Consider the following 8586-nt stretch of genomic DNA (forward strand, 5'->3'; position numbering starts at 1 on the left):
TTTGAAAGTTTTTCTCTCAAATGTGAGGTCTCCAATTGTGAAAGGCAAGGAAGGAAATATCATTTTCTTTTGTTGTCCATTGAAAAGTTCATCTGCACTCTCCATTTTCCGTACATATTCTAGTACAAAAACCCTTTTTGTAACATGCATTGGAATTTTGCATAGTTCAACTACTGAACCGTAAAACTTTAAGATAGAGTACTCTTCCATGAAAAACTAGTCAACCGATTGAATTTGACTTCCTAGTTGTATGTAATCTTTACAAGACACATGCAATCTAGGCATCGAAGTGGCTATGATTTTTTGGTAAATAGATGGCAAAGAGAAGTCTAAAAAATGGTTGTAGTTATTATTGTTAGTAGTCATCCTCATCTTATGTGTCCACACATATACTAGACTTGGAGTCTCTGATTTCTTCTGGGTTTTCTCATCAAACCCATAGACCTCAATATCAAGCATGTTGTTCTCTATGTCAGATATTGGGTGATGCTTTACTAAAAAAAGGTAGCACAAGTAACTTGTGAACCTAAATGTCTTCGTCTTGCTTGTAGTTGTAATTTGTTTAATCATTAGTAATTGTTGCTACATAGATTCAACAATGTGTTGAACAAAATTATATCTTACATCTACCTTCTCAACTAACTGACCTTGACAATGGATATTATAAATCATTTCAAGAACACTGGCCCCCACTTCCTTGTTACTATCCAATCCTAGACAAAATGATAACAAAGAAATAGTATTCTGAACCCATGGCACAAAAATATCATATTGATAAGGAGGCTTATGGTCTATGTCCAGTGCAACACTAGTAGATGAATTTGAGTTTACTAAACCCTTAATATATGAATCTTGAAAATCTCTTTCCAGTTTGTCATAAGCCTATGCTAGTTTATCCAAGTCAATGCACTTATTAAAGCTTTCTAGTTTAAACCCTAGCCTAAGGTCTAATAGAGTGAAAAATTCACTCTTTGTTATGGATAAAATTTCCTTCTGAGTGTTTTGGTTTACAATTGCCTTTCTATTTCCATCATAATTTTGAGTGCATAGTATTACAATTTTAGGGTAAGGGAATACTTCGAGTACAATGAGGTTTGCTAATACAGTAACCAAAATAGCTAGTTTATTTGTATGTGCATGAATACTGTTGTTATATTACTAATAAATTCTCCCCTTTTGTGCATCTTTCCACTTATTAAACAATGAATGTCTAATTCCCATGATTCCCAAATCTACATGGATAACAGGATAAAAAATATCATGACATTCATCGGTGAAACCTAGGGTTTGTAGCACTTGCTTGAGTTCTATAATGTCTTTATTTTCCATTATTTTTGCACTCATACTGAAGGTTTTTGACTTTGTTTTGTCCATGCCTACTATTGGTTATTATACAAAATTCTTCTTCAAGCACTATTTAACAAAAATTTAAAGTGTAAACCTAAGACAATAAGAATCAAAGTTTTCATTGCTGCAAATTGCACTGATTTTTTTATAAAAAAATTTAAATACCCATAATCAAGAATTGAGATTTGTTAATACTAGTGCTAGCAGATACTTAGATAATTGTTGTTGTCATGTGATACTCAAGCTTCACACTTTTAGTCTTTAGAACACAAATAGAATTTAGTCAGTCTTTGAAAAGTTGAAATTTGAAAACCTTATCACATCGAACTCTTGACTTGGAGAACTCTGAACTTCATACTCTAAAAAGATAAAAGGTTAATAGTTAAAAGTTAAAATGTAAGTATTAAGTAATTAATGATTTTAGGTACTTTACTAATACTATGTACATGTAAATGACATAAAGACTAAAAAATGTGCATAACTATAATAATAAAAAGGAAAAATTTATTACATTAATATACATTTAAATTTTAAAATATGTTCATTTCAAATAAATTAATTAATAAAAATTGAACTTAATAATCGATATGATTTTTGGGTCAATTTGTGGAATGTTATTGCTGTTGTCAAGAGTCATTCGGAATCGTGACACTTCTCAAGGACACATGTCATGATTCTTGATGTTTCTTGATAACAACAATAGCATTCCCAAAATTTACCCGAAATTCATCCCAGGCCGTTGATCTGTCTTTTACTTAACAATCGCAGCATCGCCGAGTCGGGATTAAGTAATACATTTTTTAAAAGACTAAACATAATTATTATTAATTTAGCCAATAGGCTATATGTGGGAACTTTGTTCCCATAAAACTACTTTTTTGGCCGAAAAATTGTTAGCCTTTGATCGGTGAATTGTTAGGTCTTGTCATTATTAATTTTTTGACCGATTTTCCTTTTATTCCACTTTTAACTCTTTTTATCTATTTATTTAATTTAATTAGCTATCATCTATACTATATAACTATTTTTTTTTCCCTTATTTATTTAACTAAATTATCTACTATTAAATCTTATTTTTACATTTATTTGTTTAACTTAACTAATTATTATTGGTTGTTTATTTTTTATATAAATATTATTTTATTTTAATTAGAAATTATTTATAATTTAATTTATTGAGATGTGATTTTATTTAATTTATAATTTATAATTTATCTTCAATTTTGACTCTTTCTTTTTTCCTTATTTATTTAGAAGCTTAATTAGTTGTTATATCCACTTTTAACTCACATTTTTCTTCCTTTTATTTAACTTTTAATTTTTTTAATTGATTTAAGTTTTATATTTTTAATTAATTTAATTTATTTTTTAAATTAGTTTAGCTAATAAGATATTTGTGGGAGAAGTTGTTTTTTTAAATATATTTTTTATATTTCTCATATTAATTTTTCATAATAAACTTTTTGATGGAGATTTTTTAAAATGATTATTTTATTTATATATTTAAGTTAACAAACTTTAAATTAGTTTAGTTTTTAGTTTTTATAATTATTATAATTTATTTTTTACTATTCACTTTACATGTGCTAATTTTTTAGATGATAATTTATTAGTATATGATAAATTAAATATATAAATAATATTTATTTAGTTTATTAAAAAAATTAAATTTTGTCAATGGGCCCTTGGTCTATTGGTGAAGTTGAATGGCTCATAAAGAGCCCACCAAGGATGAAGTCTTGTTGAGTGCAAGGTCTAAAGACATCATAACGGATGAGGCTAGGATTGTGCCCCAAGTGAATTTGATAGTGTGGATGCTCCTTAGTCCTTAGCTCTTAGTTGAAGAGGTTTCAAGCACGCATGGGCCTGTATCGGGTACCTAAAACTTGTTTGTGGATGACCTCCATAAAAAAATAAAAAAATTATTTTACTTAAATTTAAAATTAATTTTAATTTAATTTATGCACATTAAATTATAGTTTTAAAAAATATTTATAAAAATCTATCAGCTAATTGTTGCAAGCACAAAAGCTTAGAATTGAGCTTTGCAATGACTGAACATGTGTTATGATTCCAAATGAATCTAAGCACATGGGAAAACATTCCCCAAATTGGCCCGAAATTCATCTCGGGCCATCGATTTTTCTTTTAGTCAACAGTCGGGAGTTGGACATAAATATAACTTATAAGAAAGAATCTTTTACTACACGTGTCTTGATTTCGTTTAGAAATAGAATTTAACTTCAATCTTTTAAAATTTGGCCTGAAATAGAGTTGCAGTCATTGATTTATCATTCATTGAGTGGTCTAGATCAAATCGTGAATCGTTAAACCTTTTGCATAATTAATATTAATTATTTAAACAAAGTTGCATAGCAACTAAGTTCGTGCCAAAAAAATGATAGAATTAGTAAAAAAATTGATTTTTGAAAAAAAAATAGCATGAAAAGAATTTAAATAGCATATTAATTAATATAGAGATTTTTTTTGAAATAAATATTGTTAAATAAATTGTTATTAATTATTATTTAAAAAAAAAAAAAGTTTGAGCATGTCAAAATAATGATGTTAATTTAATTATTTATATAAAATATTATATATATAATATAATTTATAATAATTATTATAATTTTTATAATATCATATAAATAAAGGATTTTCTTTTCTATCATAAACTTTTTTTTTATAGTAAAAAATGGACAGAGCCATGGAGATTTAATAATATTAATAACTTGTTTGAAAACTCCACAGGGAAAGAACTAGAAAGAAAACTTTGCTTCCTCGTTCCTTTACAAGAAGAAAATAAAAATAAAAGCTATAAGCATAGCCAACTATTTAAATGCTACAACTAGGCTTCCTTGGAAATTATAAACCATAACTATAAAATCTGAATACTCAATACTTTCTAGATCTAGAGACAACCAAAATCTGACATTGCTTAACTAATTCCCAAGCTCCTAAGTTGTAGAAGCAATATCTTTTTTCAAAAACATACTTAGTTACTCTTGTGAATCAATATAACCTTTGGAGCATAATAAGTCTATGGAAAACCTATCACATCCCCAATTTGCTAATAAGTTTGCAACTTGATTGCCTTTACACATTATGTGTGATATGTGAACCTCTTGAAAAGAGTCTATCAATTTCCATACTTGATTTAAAATAAAAACCACAAATTTTATAGACTCTTGGTTGTAAGTGCGACCCTGTAGAGACTTGAACCTTGGTTGTAGGCCCTATAGGCAAGAAGCCCCACCATTTCACCAAAGGCACAAGCCTCTATCATAAACTTTTTATTGTAAAGATGATATGAAAAATTCAATGAAGATAATTAAATTTTATAAAATAAAATTGATACAAGATATGACATAATAATGACAATAGTTTAATTTAAATAAAATAATTAATTTTTATAAAAAAATTACAAATGCTATATTTTTATTCATATTTATTAATTAGTTTCAAAATTAAAATGTAATATGGTTTAATTATCTATAAATTATTAATATATAGTGAAAATGTGCATGTGATAATTGTTTATAAACTATTCTTCATTATTTAATATATTTCATAATAAACTAATGGTCCCTTTGTGTTGGTTATAGGTTGTATTTTATATAATAATGTGTTATTTTGATGTCATCTTCTAAAAACATTACACAGAAGCATCAGAACGTCTACTTGATTGCCTCCAAGGTGGAGAAGAGATGCGAGGAAGCTAGAGGTAATATTTGTGGATAGACAATACCTCTTATCATTTCTTAAGAATTCATGGTTGAGGACCATAAATAAAACATGATGGATAAAAGGACCTTGGGCATTTTCCTTGCAAACCATGTCTAGGACATCGCTAGGTATCATGCTCAAAAAGGGCTTTTGCAGAGCCATTATAGCGCATTTCAGGCGAATTCGTGTATCCATGACCAAGAAGCTCTGCAAATTGAATTCAAATTCAAGAATTTGAGAAATGATAATAAAAGAAGAATTGAAGAGGTTATTTAATGGAAATTGCATTAAATTGTTTGGCATTCACGATCTTTCATATCTTATTTTTTCATATTCCTATTAATTTTCAAGTGTGCAAAATGTATTCGCATTAATGTTGGATAGTTGAAAGTGCCTACCAAGGTCTCTATAAATGGAATGAAATAATTGTAACTGTCAATACCACATTTATGATTTTAATCTTGATGCGATGTTCACTACATTGAGTACATTTCAATTAATGGTTTCCATGCAAAACTTTTCACGTGTCTCCATTTCAAAGAATTTCATGCAACTCCAGATCTTTTCAAGTGACTAGCCCTGAAATGCATCTTTTTTGATTGATCTCTAATTAATCAACGGTTGATAGAACTATTGTATTAACAATATGAAAGTGATGGTAGCCGACTTGGTAATAGTGTCACTGACATAATGACATTATTAATAATAGACCTAAGATAGTACACAAGTCGAAACTTGAAGTGACTACTTAGTAATTAGTACAGTCACTAACTCACTAGTCAATACATGCACAAATTCGCTTTCAGATTAAACAATTTATCAGTTTACTACTAAAGATTAGCCAACACCATTATTATTCATTTTCCTACAAAACAATTTATCCGCCTTTGACATTATTAATTCATTTTTGGAAAGGGAAAAAATAGTCATGATTTTTTTATTTGTCAACAAGAAAAAACATTTATACGCCACATTAAAATAACTTTTTCTAGGGCAAGAAAAAAATTGCCAACATATAATATTTCATTTCCCTATACAGAACAAAAAAAATTGCCCTCAAAATTAAAATTTTCCTACCCACAAAATGTTGGATTCACCATCATTTTAGGCATTTTTTCGGGAGGGGTTTCTTAAAGTTATCCTTGGCTCGGTTAACACTAGCTCTATCAAACATTTTCTTCATTAACCGAGTGAGCTCAGTCAACACTCAACTTCTACAAACTTTTCTTTGACACCCAAGTGAACTCAATAAACAGTGTATTCAAAACTTGGCAAACTCTGGAATGCTTGGTAGACACCAAAAACTGTCTTGATCACCTGAGTGAGATCAACATACATTGATTGGCAATGATATGACATTTTGTGTAACATCAAAGACAATACACAATGAATCAATTATTTTCAACAATCTCCCTCTTTGGCATTGATGGCAACACAACATGTCATATTACAATGAATTTTTAGAGCAAGGATAAAGTAAGGAACATATCCTTAGTTTCATTCTAATTCTCATCCATGAGAATTCCATCTATCAGTGTGAACTCCCTCTATCTTCAATTTCTCCCCTTGTCTACAAACTATGCCTTCAACATCTTCTTCTGATAGTAAACTTTCCTTCTTTGATATCAGACAAAGTTCTCCATTTTTTACATCTCTGGAAGTAATAAAATTTCTATGAAATATGTACTCTCCCTCTTTATAAAAGTTTTTGTAATATGACAACAAACTCTCCCTCTTTGACATCTCATGCCAAAGATAATATTCAGATAATATTAGTGTACCTTATGTACTGATTCATATGCAATGTGCCCTTTTCAATACTACATCAACTAACTGATCTTCAACATGGTCTAGTTCATGCACCATTGAACTTTATTTAGTGAGCTTCAGATAGGGGAATGGCCCCTAACTTACCTCTTAGATACAAAAATGCATCCTTAGGTAATGGCTTAGTGAATATGTGTGCAATTTGTTCTTTATTATTCACATATCCCAATCTTACCTCTTTATCTTGTACCAGTTCTCTCAAAAAATGATATTTTATAGCAATGTGCTTGGTTTTGATATGCAACATAAGATTCTTTGATATATTAATTGGACTGGTGTCATCATAGAATATAACCACTGGATCCTTGATTTCTATCTCCATACCTTTCAACAATTGCTTGAACCAAACAACATTGGAATAATAAACTACTGCTGCCACATATTCTGCCTTTGCTGTGGACTGAGAAATACAATTTTGCTTCTTGCTTGTCTAAGACACTAGTCTTTTACCAAGAAAGAATGCTTTAGCACCAGTGCTTTTTCTGTCATCAACACTTCTTGCCCAATCAACATCTATGGATTCTTTCAAATCCAAATTGTCTCCTTTTTTGTAGCATAATCTATAGTCTTCAGTACACTTTAAATACCTCATGATTCTATTGATTTCCATCATGTGATTTTCTTTGGGATTTTATGAGAATCTTGCCACCATACCAACTGCTAATGTAATATCAGGCCTTGTGTGCACTACATATTTCAATTTTCCAATCATTGATCTGTATGTAGTTTGATCTACCTCTTTGGAATCATCATTTTTTCAAAGCTTAAGTCTAGTAGACGTTCCAACTAGTCTTCAATATTCCATTACATCTTTCTTTTGTTGGATCTACAATCCAACAAAAAAAATTATCTCTTCAAACATGGACATCTACAATTATTTACTCATCTCTTCTAAAAATGCCTTGCATAAATCATCATTTCCTGTAAATAAAGTATCATCCACAAAGATTTCAGCCAGCACAATTTTCTTGGTTGGTCCTTCCTTGATGTACATGATGTTGCTATCATTTGTTCTTTGAAAACCAATCTTTATCAAGTAGTTATGAAGTCTTTTATACCAAGCTTTGGGAGATTTCTTGAGACCATACAATGCTTTGTGTAATTTACAGACCATATCCTTTTTTCTAGGATCCACAAAACCTTCATGTTGTTCTATGTAAACTTTCTTTTCAAGAATTTCATTTAAGAATGCATATTTCACATCCATTTGATAAACCTTAAATCCTTTATGTGCAACATAAGCAAGTAAATTTCGAACACCTTCTAGTCTAGAAAAAATAGCAAAAGTTTTACCATAGTCAATACCTTCTTGAGAATAACCTCTATACACTAACCTTGCTTTGTTTTTGGAAACTTCTCCATCCTCATTCAACTTATTTCTAAAAACCCATTTTGTGTCAATTACATTTTTATCCTTAGGTCTAGGAACAAGAGTCTACATCTTATTCCTCTCTATTTTTTCTATTTCTTCATTCACAGCTTCAATCTAACTTTAATTATCCAAAGCATCTTTCACTGATCTAGGTTCAAATTTAACAAGAAAACATTTACATTTTAATTTGTTTCTTGTCATTATTCCATCTGACTTGTATCCAATGATTTGATTAGATGCATGGTGCCTTTTGACATATCTTGTTAGCACAGGTACTTTGGATTTAGAATTTTTTCCATGAACCTCACCATGAT

The sequence above is a fragment of the Cupressus sempervirens genome, chromosome 10 (genome assembly GCF_028749045.1).
Source record: "Cupressus sempervirens isolate cs-2001-9-10 chromosome 10, ASM2874904v1, whole genome shotgun sequence".
NCBI classification, from domain to species: Eukaryota; Viridiplantae; Streptophyta; class Pinopsida; order Cupressales; family Cupressaceae; genus Cupressus; species Cupressus sempervirens.